We start from the raw sequence: 12925 nt of genomic DNA, 5'->3' as shown, positions 1-12925 counted from the left end.
GACTTAACTAATGTAGCACAGAGGGTCAATATGCCTACTGCAAAGAACCTGTAACATGCATTTTAAAAAGCAGTGTTTTGTGTGTATAGGTCCGTGGTTACAGCTTTTGTCACAGAGATTCTTTTGTTACTTTGTACTTCATAAGTGACAATCGTAATCTAGCAGAGGTACCTATAAACTGTCATCAAAGAGCTGCTTGCAAACTGATTGGTACTAGTTAATTACTTATGTTTTTTCCCAGTCATTCATTAACCTGATGCTGCTAAAAAGCCTTGTACTGCGAAATAAAACCAACAATTAAAAAGTTAGTCACAGAGATGCAGCACCAACCTTTCCATTAAATGTTTTCCTTTTTTGCAAATTCCTTCAATATAAAATACTAAGGGCCAGATGTAAGACCCGTTTGCAAAAACTTATTGGGCCATACATAGCCTATTTTGCGAGTCACAATTTTTTTGCGACTTGCTATTTGGAAGGGGCATTCCCTTCCAAATAGCGAGTCTCGAAACCATGTACAAATGTTTAGCAACCGCAATTGCGGTCGCAAAATACTCGCAATTACCACCTACTTCAAGTAGATGGTAAATTCAAGTCCCCAGGGGACCCATTCCCCTTTGCACATGCATGGAAAATTATTTTTTACGGGCAGGCAGTGGTCCCCACTGCCTGCCCTTAAAAAATTAAACGAAAAAGTTTCATTTTCTTTTATTTTTTTAAATGCACGTAAACGGGCTGCATTTAAAAAAAAAACTGCTTTATTTAAAAACAGTCCCAGACATGGTGGTCTGCTGAGCCCAGCAGGCCACCATCCCAGGAAGGGCTGGCATTCCCAATGGGGTTACAAATTGCAAGAGGTTCATTAATATTAATGAGCCTCGCAATTTGCGACCCCATTGGGAATCCCAAACAGTGTTAAACACACTGTTGTACATTTCATTTAGCGACTCACAATTTGCCACTCGCAATGTGTCGCCAATTGCGAGGTACTAAATGAAATGGTCGTACATCTGGCCCCAAAATCCTTTGTTTTGTGTGCACGTGTTTTTTTCCGAATTACTGTTTAAATATCTGAAATTTAAATCATACAAATTGCTTGGGGGTCCCCGGCTTCCATTGGTGACTCAATGGGGGTCCACAGGAGTCAAAAGTTTGGGAACCACATTAATAGACACCTCACTCCCGCCTTCGCTCCTCAATCCTTCTCCGAAGACGGACACTTTGGAGACACACCTCTGCCTAGTGCCTCAGTCCCACTGCGCCTCAACACAAGTGCAGCACATGTTCAAACAAAATACCCATTGTTTCTGCCAGATCCTGGGCAAAAATGCTCACCAAGGCAATAAACCATTCCAATCTTATCAGCAGTGTCTGATGCCTAGAAGCATGTGCCGTGGTGTGCTGGGCACAGAGCCACGCTCTCGACACTGCGGGCTTAAGAGGCCCTGTGCGACTGGGCCTTCATGGGTAGCATTACAGATGTGTGATAAATACGCAGGGGCACTAGAATTATGCGGTTCCGTGGCGTTGCATTTGCCAATCAGTTATGAACTCGGAACATTTGCATCTTTCTAGCTCAAACGTATCAAAAGTTAGTAAAAAAAATATTAGCACAGGCGTTGTTGCTCTGCAGTGGCAGGCCTTTTGATGCGCAGAGGGAGGTCTCCTTTTAGTTGCAAAATGTGGTATTTTGATGTTAAATTAATACAGCGTTGAAATCACAGTGTTAACATGCGTAAAAACACTAAACTAGTGAAGTAATATTGCTTCAAAATGTGCGCATAATGTTGCATATTTTGCCTTTTCTAGCCCCATGATATATAGTCCACCATCGCCCTTTGTTTGGTCTTCCTCTTCTTGTATAATTTTAAGGGGCCCTCTGAATATACCCGCTTCCATCTCCCGTGCCCCTCCCCATGCAGAACACCTTCCCCTCACTCACACTGGGGGCCATCCTCTGAAGCCTGCATCACAACCCCCTGCCGCCCTTTTAACCAGTCATCAGTTCATTTACACAACTGATCAAGAATCCTCTTTTGATATCTCTTTAAACTAGACTTTTCTTTTAAACTTTGAGAGGCACCTTTTTAAAGCCTTTGCAAATTCCAGTTACATTCTATTCACCATATTTCCTAGACCTACACGTGTGCTTACTTTCTCCCTTTTTCAAGGTTATATATCCCCACCCATGCCAATTCCTTCCGATTAGACATTGCCTGTGCAGTTGGTTAAAACTATGTTTATTAATCGTGGCTCCTTTTGAAAATGTACTTATAAAAAATCCTTGAATTTGTTTTGTTGGAAGGACTGTACTAGGTAGATGCTGTTTGATTGGCATGTTTGAAGTAATGTTGGTGTATAGACCTTTTGGCTGAATGTGGTATGGATGTTTTGGGATTTTTTGTGTTCGATCTTTTTTGCACGAACATTCTATAGGTGTTGAATGAGTGTTATTGGATGTTGTTGGACTGCCTATTTGAAATAATGTTGTATGGATGTTTTGGGATGATGCTGTATGGATGTTTTTGGATAGGTGTTTGTTGTGTTTTTCTATGGGTCATATTCTATGGGTGTTGAATTGACATTCTATGGGTGTAATTGGATATTGTTGGACTGCGTCTTTGAAATAATGTTGGATGGATGTTTCAACATGATGTTGTATGGATGTTTTTGGAAAGCGCGAGGCTGAAAAGCACGCCATTAGGGCCCGGCTTCCTGGCTCCTCACCACGCCCCTTTTACTCGTGGCGGCCGGGTTAGCCCAATGGGCGACCGGCTGCGTTAATCCCTTCCGGGGCAGCGGTGACGCGTGTCCGATACAGGAGGGGGTGGAGACGGAGGCCTATTTAGGCCTCGGGAATCCCAGGCTCGGTCTCTTTCTCCCCTGCGCCGGACGGACCACTGGACTGCCCTCGTGTTTCAATCAGCAGCCTGGTGGTAGAGGGATGGGCCCCTACTATGACGGACAAGGACCAGAGGGCTGGGGCCCACCACTCAAGGAAGCAGGTGGGTTGCGTCTTGCGTGGGTTCTCAGATTTGGAGATGCGAGCCAGAGGGCACTTTAGTGCTGGGGAAAAAGTAATTATTCATAATGGATGTTTATGATATTTTGAATGTCGATATTAAAAGTATGATATTAATTTCATCAATGTATAATATGTAATGTTTTGTCATGTTTACGATTGTCGATAATTAAACATGGCCAATTTACACCCACTTTCTGGTAGTACTAAATTTGATGGTGAGTTGTATCACTGGGAGGGTGGGGCTGGGGAGCATCCTGGGGGGTCCGGGCCCTATGAATAGGTGTTTGCTCAGTGTTTTTGGACGGACGTTCTTTGGATGTCGGATGGTTGTTATCTATGTTGTTCAAATTACTTCTGTGAATTAATATTGCATGGATGTTTTCTCATAAATGTTGCTTCGTTGTTTTTGCACTGACGTTCATGGGTGCTTCAGATGGATTTTGTTTGATTGTCATCTTTGAAGTGATGTTGCATGGATGCTCTGCCTGGATGTTGTATGGAGGTTTTTGGATAGGTATTGTTTTGATGTTTATCGCACAGACATCCTATGGGTGTTGTCAGATGGATGTTGCTTGTTGTCTTCGAAGTGCTGTTATTTGGATGTTTTGGCTGGATGTTGCATGGAGGTTTCCGGATACTTATTATTTCAGTGTTTTTCGCACTTCCATTCATGGGTGTTGGTTGGGTGCTGTAACTGGATTGACGTCTTTGAAGTGATGTTGTTTTATGGGTGTTTTGGATGTTTTGGCTGGATATTATATGGAGGTATTTGAACAGCTAATGTTTCAGTGTTTTTCGCAAGGACGTTCTATGGGTGTTGGATGTGTGTTGTCAGATGGATGTCGTTTGCTGTTTTTGAAAAGTTGTTGTATGGATGTTTTGACTGGTTGTTGTATGGAGTTTTTTGGATAGCTTTTGTTTCAGTGTTTTTCGTGTGACGTTCTATGGGCGTTGGATGAGTGTTGTCCGATGCTATTCGATTAACTTCTTTGAAGTAATGTCGAAGATATTTTGTAAACATGTTTTGGCTGGTTGTTATAGGATTATGGTTATGTTATTGCCTGGACTTTCCATAGTAGCTGAACAGGTGTTAGATGGGTGGTGCAGAATGGACTCGCAGGATGCGGATTGGGATTGTCGGTTTTAGACCTTATTCTTCCCAGAAGATTCAAACTGCATATGCACACCTCAGTCTTTTTTTTATCATTTATTCTTAAGCCTATCACATGTTCATACAAGCATGATTCTCTGCAGTAGACAACCCAGGAGGTGTTTAGCATTAAGCCAGGGATTTGCAGCATTGAAACGTTCATTTTTGCAGATATTTTGTAAGGTTTTTCACTTTAGGACTTCAACTGTGAAAAATTTCACTTTTATAAAAAAATTATGAGCTTGCCTCCTTGTTTCATACTAATAAAAATTGTTCTATAGAAGATATCAGTGTGGTTTTCCGCAATGCCCTTTTGCATAGAAAAGATCAGCAATATGTAAACTTTAAAGGAAAATATGTATATATTTTAGAGCTTGGGATTATAATACAAATATGCAAGAACATTAACCTGGGCCCAGATGTAATATATTTCACTGAAACGGAGCGCAAATTGCAACTCTGCATTGCTCTATATAAAACCGTGTAGCACCAAATTTACAGAGTTGCCTTCCAATGAGGTCTTTGACGGCACTCGTGCTAAAACAGAATGTACTTGCGCTACATAAATGCAAACTTTTTTCCCCAAATAACTCACTAACCTATCCACCACTCAAATTACTATCATATTTCACTATACTAATTCAACACTAATCCTTTATGGGTTCTGGAGTAGCGTGCTACTCGCCGAAAAAGCGCTTTGACGCATCGTCAGGGGTAGTAAGTGCTATATAAATGCAATTTGCCCGCGCAAGCTCCCGCACACACCTGTAGCCAATCTGAGCCTTGGCTTTCACAACAGAAAAAGGTAGCAGCCTGCAGGAAGCGTGAAAAAGGGAACTTTACAAAACTTGCCTCACGTTTACACAAAACGCACTGACGTGTGCGATCCTCTCAGTGCCCCTTCATTGTACCGAGGCATTGCTTTTCCTGCCCCTTCTCGCCTCCCCTGCCCCCGGGGCTGGCGTGTAGCAATAAAACCCGCAGTAATGGGAGCAGTGCGGGCCCTTTTGTTCCCTCTGCTCAGGGTTTGACAGGCGTGTGCCGACAGGTTGGCCGGAGACAGAGTATAAAACAGGTTTTTTTAGTTTCAGGATAATGTTCAATAGCTATAGGTGCGGATTTTGGGGGAGGGGGCAGAGATACCTGTGGGGTTTCGCTTTAGTGCCAGGGACTTTCGAGAAGGTTTGAGGTTGGGTGTGCGCTGTGACACCGCAGCATTTCTTGTGTGTGAGAACATCTGGAGCAGAGCACCGGGGGAGGGAAAGGGCTGCAGAGTACAGCTGGAATCTTGCACCCTCGTAGTTCTGTTCGAGCTCCTGTTTCCTTCATGCTGGCTCAGTTTCCATGGCCGGAGGGGACTAGGGAGAGAATATATATGTGGCAAGTGCGGTCTCCTGCTGCTAGGACACACGAAAACCCGAGCTTTTTATAAGGGATTTTGTTGACTGAGGTAGTTTCATATATACTGCACGCAATTGGTGCCGCGAGGCTGTACAAGAAGACAGGCAGTAAATAAATAAAGCTGCAGTTCACCTTTCGTATGCAGCACACTGGCTCTGATCGCCTCTAGACGCTTGGGTTTGGTCCGACAAATTAAGCGTAATAGATTTTGTAAATATACATATTTTTGTACAGCGCTTGGCCAGCTGGCTCTACTAGTTCACAAAATCCAACTCCCCACTTATGCTGGTAACACACCACAGAATCATGGCGCCGTTACCAGAACACACCAGTACCTATCACAGGGCAATGCCAGCATATACTACTAGCACCCCACTGCACTATGCTATCCACATCAGTGTTTTGCTACCTACGCCATGATAGGCTCTACAACGCATTACAATAATAATAATCCACATTTGTAAAGCGCACAATCACCCGTAAGGGTCTCTAGGCGCTGGGGGCCGTCGGGAAGATTAAGCAAGCTATTGCCCAGAGTCACATGGTGCTGGGCTAACCTGCCGCCGGGGATCGAACCCTGATCCCCAGATTCCAGCGTCAGTCGCCCTGGCCGCGGCGCCACACCTCTCCCATTGAACCTGCAGCGTGATGCTATGTTTCCTACTCACCAGTACCACTATATTGCTTAAACCACAAACCATGTGTACCACAGCCCACTATTCCCTCCTATCCTACAACAGGGCGCCACTATAACATGCTGCCTACAACAGTACGCACCACAGTACGGAGATAGTGCGTGTCATGCAGCCACACCCTGAAATACAAGGCCACATGTACCAATACTGTCTCCTCCACTGTACCATGTTACCACAGACCACAGCACCTTGCAATCAACAACACAATGCCTTCCAACTACAACCTAATACAGTGCTACCCTGCTATCTGACGCCTACCTCACCCTACAAAGCAACCCATGCATCAGATGAACACATTCCTGCTGGGAGACTATACAAGCAAACAAATCACTGAACCAGCAGCTTTATGAGTCAGTGCGCTATACAAACACAAAATAACGCAGCATAACGTAGTAGAACATAGTATAACATGACATAGCATAACGTAACATAACATAGTAGAACATGACATAGCATAACATAGTATAACATGACATTGCATAACATAGCATACCATAACATAGCAAACATGACATAGCATAACATAGTATACCATGAATAGCATAACATAGCTAACATAGTATAACATAGCATAACATAGCTAACATAGTATAACATAGCATAACATAGCTAACAGCAGCATAACATAGTATAACATGATATAGCATAACAGAGCAAACAGGACATAACATAGGATAACATTACATAGTATAACATGACATAGCATTACATCACACATGCCTGAGGTTGATCACAGCACCCCAGCAGATCGCATTCATTCCAAGGATAGTACCAGCGCCCCCGGCCACCCCTGACTCGTGTTAACCCGCGAGAAGAATTGATGAATCGTGTTAAAGGGCAGGGGAGGCAGGCCCAGCTTGCTTTTCGTGAGACATTTGACTCCGCTGTTTCCCTCCGGTGATTCTGCCGGAGAGCCGGGGTGAGCCGGTCTCACATTCCTCCCTCTGGTCCAGCCAGTGCAGGGTCTGCGGACAGGATCCGCTGGAGGCGGACATTAGACGACAATCAATGTCACTGGCTGTAAACATCCCCAACACCGGGGGCTGCAGGCGCGGTCGGACTAGGGCAGAAAATAGGTCTGGACACCTAAATAAAGGTGGCACCATTAGCAAATCAGACATCTACAAAAGCGGCTCTCGTTTCTAAATCAGGTTAGTTTTGAATGTGCAAAAATACGCTGTATAAAATGTTTTGCAGGATACCGGGGACGGCATGCACGTGTGCTGGCTGCAGTTAATGTTTGTGATTATATCAGTGAAATGAGGAAATCGACAGTAAAGACTGACCAAACAGACCATAAAACACACCCACAAACGGCTAAAACCGGCCCACACACAGGCCTGTCAGACCAGCCCTTCTGGCACGGCCAAAATGCCGTTAGGCCGGTCCAGTCATAGCCAAACAAGCATTGGAACAGCAAGGATGGCGGGGTTCAGGACTGAGGCGCACTGGCGGAGCTGCAGCGTGCAGGGCACTCAGGATTGAGAGCATTGGCAGGAGCGCGTGCAGGCCCCGTCTTAGACCAGGAGCACGTGTCCTTCGGCATAGCGTACGTGTGTACCAGTACAGCAAAGGTGTGTTCCGCTACAGGCCAGGGTTGATTTCATCTGCATTTGACATGTTTGTGTTGGCCCCAGTACCGGAAGAACCGGGAAAAACAGCATGCCCGGAAGGGGCTTAGCTCACCGAGCTGCGTATGACGGAGTTAAAAGTGCAGGCTATGGAGAGTAGAGGTACCGGCGTGGCTTGCTTCTCGCCTCACGTGGGGCCGAGGCAGCGGGGGCGGCACCTCGGGGCGGGCCCATTATGCCTTCCTGCACAATGCAGGCTCCAGCCAGCGTTATCCAGAGATACCAGATTGGCTCCAATTATGTGTGTGAAGTGTGCAGAGTCCTCCCCCGTGACGCTCCTCGCTGACTCCGGGGTTATCTGTGCGATAAGAGCCCGCCCCTCCCTCACAAGCCCCCACACCTCGTCCAGGGGGGCTCCGCCTCCGCTCCCAGGAGTGGCGCCGCGGACACGTTCCCACACGCTGCATGATCCGCGTTTCACAGACTTGTACACGGCTTCCCGTGACCTCTGACCCTACCCTGCTTCCTGCATGGTACAGGCCATGGAACTGAGAGCAGGCCTCACCCCCACCGGCAGGGGTGGGCACATTCCGAAAAGCGGGATCATCTGCGCGACACACAGGGACAGGCCTTGCCTGGAGAATACCGATTTGTTGATCAAAAGTAGGAATCGACATAGGCTCGAGGTGCTGTGAACTCGGCAATAGGACTGCCGGGAAGCTCCACCCACCGCCCAGGCTTTGAACGTAGAACTACCCATTAAGAACATTTAGGACTGGGTGGGCTGCCAAGTATCACGCAACAGACGTGACTCTAACGCATTTCAGTGTGGTGTACCGCATCCCCGCACTGAAATGCATTGTCACGCATAGCGCCTCAGCCGTCACTTAAACTAGCGCTGCCTAAAACTAAACAGGAGTGGTGGCTGGCAGCGTGCCGTGGCATGTACACGCTGCTCCAACTGGCCTGGGGCTCACTAATTGAGCCACCAGCACCTGCTGCTGCACGCAGTGCTACAATGTATTTTATGAAAAAAGATTGATTCCCGCTGCGGCACAGGTGACGTCACATCCTGCCGCTGCTGCCGGAGTTGTTGGAGCCTGGCTAATGGTATTTGCATCACATTATGGCGCACACAGCAGCGCCGCCTGCTTGCATCGACCCCACATCGTGGCTCAGCTGCAATTAAAAATCAATGAACGCCCCCATGCCCTCGAAGGTGCTGCAGCAAATTCATTTTACAGAAGGAGATCGTCCTCGCCAACTAGCGGCGGGCCAGTGACCTTTCTTCAGTCCGCAATCCCCTCCAATTTGGTTGCACGTGACGTATTCCCCCGATTAATGCTAAGTCTGTCCCAGTGCCAGTGCCAAGGAATGATTTGTGTCCTGAGGAATGACCTTAGCTTCACGACAATGAGGTAACGTGGTGTGTCAAATTATTTCAATGTGAAAAAACAAAAACATGGAATGTCAGTTTACGCTCCTGCTCACCTGAAAAGTGGTAGCATTGCAAACAAGAGCAGCTGCAATGTCCTGTCCAATGTCTGTCTACAAAGTTGTGTCACTCATTTAATTTACTTTTAGAGGGCTTGTGAGTGTAATTTCTGATATTTATATGTTTTCCTTGCTTTCATTGCTTGATTTTGCTCGCGAGAAAGTGTCACTCATAGTTGTTGAATGTCACTCATAATTACACTGAAATTATGACACTGTCACTCATAGCAATCTGAAACCTTGGCAGCTATGGGTAAGAGCAGCATTACATGATAGCTTGGTGCATTTATATATGCGAGACATATTTGACCATTACTGAGTCAAAGCTACACCACGCCTTCTTGCCAAGATGCCCTTTAAAGGGAGACAATTGAAAAGTAAAGGGAATGTATTGAAACTATATATTTTGGCCTTGATTTCAGGTGCCCCAGTAATAAAAGTAAAACGTCGGAGAAAGAATCTTCCTGCCATATCATTTTTTTTCTATTTAATCCTGCCAAGAACAAACATTTCAAAGCCTTTCAACATATAACTTGCATTTCTATGAATTATATATATTTCCCGTACAGTCACATATTTTACAGCAACCGGAAAGATGAAATACAGCTGAAGGTAGCGTTTTATCAGTAGGCATAAAAAGGGAATGATGTTTAGGAACAATATCTGAAGTTTATAGAGAGTGCAGCTGGGCTCACAGGTTTTACTCCGCTTTTTTAAAGTGCATGGCAGAGATCAGTTGGTCACTTTGTGCTCCGTGACCCGCAGCTTCCTCACCTCAGCAATCCCTGCCATAGTTCTACCTTTTTCCCATCCATCCAACCCTATGAGTTCCGCTCTCTGAGGTTTCTGAAGGACTTTTATTGCATCATATTATGGGGCGGGTTAGGCTTCCCATTGGCTTGGATACACATAGACCCCTTTTGCAACTTGCAGGAAAACTAAATAGTAAAATGGATGTCTTTACCCCAGGGGTGGGTTTTTGGGAGAATCTAGGTACCAGGGGACTGGAGTGGCACTTACATGGCTGGTCTAACCCTTTGTTGTGTACTAAACCTATTCCCTACAGGGAGGTGGGACATGGACTAAAGTTATGGCCTGGCATATTTCTGAGGAGGATGTCAGAGTTCAAGCCAAAGACACTTCTGGCATAGGTTTCTGAAGTCCATAAGGGTGGGCCTTGCTTCTCGGAAGGGGAGCAGAGTGTTTCTTATCTTTGGTCTGGAGCATTGCTTTGTACAAGGTGCCAGTGTGTGACGTGTCGGAACACCCCTTCAGAGGCCAACCATGAGTTTAATAAATGCTCTGGATAATGACAAACCACGAAAATTATGGCATTGGGTCATATTGTTTTTAAGGTCGAGTCTAGCGCAGTGCAGACAGTGCTTTACATGGAGAGGTACCATCCAGTACTGATAACCTGCACTTCTTTAATGTAAAAATCAGATTATCTATTTCTCAGCACAGCTGAAATACATTTAATGGAAGAGTACTGGCACAGCCCAGGGGCCAACGGGTACTCTAAAGAGTGAGTACCTGCACTTTTATATTTCCATTTAAAGCACTGGGGTAGAAATGATGAATTTACATAAACTCACAGTCCATCCACACATTGTCCGTGCCATGTAATCTCTGGGAACCCACTAACATGAACACTTTACTTTCAATCTGCTTACTGACATTTAATATATGCTACAAGTAGCAACAAGCATTGGCATAGCTAATAGGTCTAAGCTTTTGGGACCTTATAAGTATTTAGTTAGGCAGCACAATAACATCAATTTTTGCATGGCTAAACACTTATAAGATCCTAAAGGCGAGACCTATTGGCTATGCCAATGCTTGTTTCTACTTGATCTGAAGCACCAGCACTCCCCAAGCCCCCCTCTTTGTTTTCCTCACTCCTCATCTTCAGCATCACTCATATTTCAAAACACAGCTCTGCCAATGCTCCTCAAGCTTGCCTTCAGCATCCCTGCTATGTCAGCTTTAAATCCTAACTTGTTGAAATCTCTGCTATGTGTGATACTGGATCCGGTACACAGCCGTGCCAGTGTGACCCAACCATGTTATGCAGGACCCTGAGGATTCAGATGGTGGATTCCCACACGGAACTCTCGGTTCAGCTCACGTTTGCATATCAGCATCACCATTCGTTCTTGCAGTGCAAACGTACATATTACATTCTGGCAATGAGCCCCAACTCTACCCTTCAGAACCCACAACTACTTCAAAGTGAATTTCACTCACTTCCGCATTGCACCTCAACCGCAGCACCCACAGCTGCTCTAGAGCGGACAGCATCACTCGGCCCTGCTGATGCACCCCAACCTCACCCGCAGCACCCACAGCTACTCCAGAGTGGAGAGCTCCATCCACCACTGCTGATGCACCTCAACCGCAGCAACTCCAGAGCAGAAAGATTCACTTGCCACTACCAATGCACCACAACCTCACCCAAAGCATCGACAGCTGCTCCAGAGTGGCAAGCTCCATCCGCCCCTGCTGATGCACCCTAACCTCACCAGCAGCACCCAGAGCTACTCCAGAGCACACAGCATCACTTGCCACTGCCAATGCACCCCAACCTCACCCGCAGCGCCCACAGCTACTCTAGAGCACACAGCATCACTTGCCACTGCCAATGCACCCCAACCTCACCGAAGCACCCAGAGCTACTCCAGAGCACACAGCATCACTTACCACTGCCAATGCACCCCAACCTCACCCGCAGCGCCCACAGCTACTCTAGAGCACACAGCATCACTTGCCACTGCCAATGCACCTCAACCTCACCCGCAACACCCAGAGCTACTCCAGAGCACACAGCATCATTCTCCACTACCAATGCACCCTAACCTCACCCGCAGCATCCACAGCTGCTCCAGAGTGGAGAGCATCACTCGCCAATGCACCTCACCTCACCGCAGCAACTCCAGAGCGGGCAACATCACTTGCCACTACCAATGCACCACAACCTCACCCAAAGCATCCACAGCTGCTCCAGAGTGGCGAGCTCCATCCGCCCCTGCTGATGCACCCAAACCTCACCCACAGCTACTCCAGAGTGGATAGCATCACTCACCACTGTTGATGCACCCCAACCTCACCTGCAGCACCCACAGCTACTCCAGATCACACAGCATCACTTGCCACTGCCAATGCACTCCAACCTCACCCGCAGCACCCACAGCTGCTTCATAGCACACAGCATCACTTGCCACTGCCAATGCACCCCAACCTCACCCGCAGCGCCCACAGCTACTCTAGAGCACACAGCATCACTTGCCACTGCCAATGCACCCCAACCTCACCCAAAGCATCCACAGCTGCTCCAGAGTGGTGAGCTCCATCCACCCCTGCTGATGCACCCTAACCTCACCAGCAGCACCCAGAGCTACTCCAGAGCACACAGCATCACTTGCCACTGCCAATGCACTCCAACCTCACCCGCAGCGCCCACAGCTACTCTAGAGCACACAGCATCACTTGCCACTGCCAATGCACCCCAACCTCACCCGAAGCACCCAGAGCTACTCCAGAGCACACAGCATCACTTACCACTGCCAATGCACCCCAACCTCACCCGCAGCGC

Source organism: Lissotriton helveticus, chromosome 7 (assembly GCF_964261635.1).
Source record: "Lissotriton helveticus chromosome 7, aLisHel1.1, whole genome shotgun sequence".
NCBI classification, from domain to species: Eukaryota; Metazoa; Chordata; class Amphibia; order Caudata; family Salamandridae; genus Lissotriton; species Lissotriton helveticus.
This window is presented reverse-complemented; position numbering follows the sequence as displayed.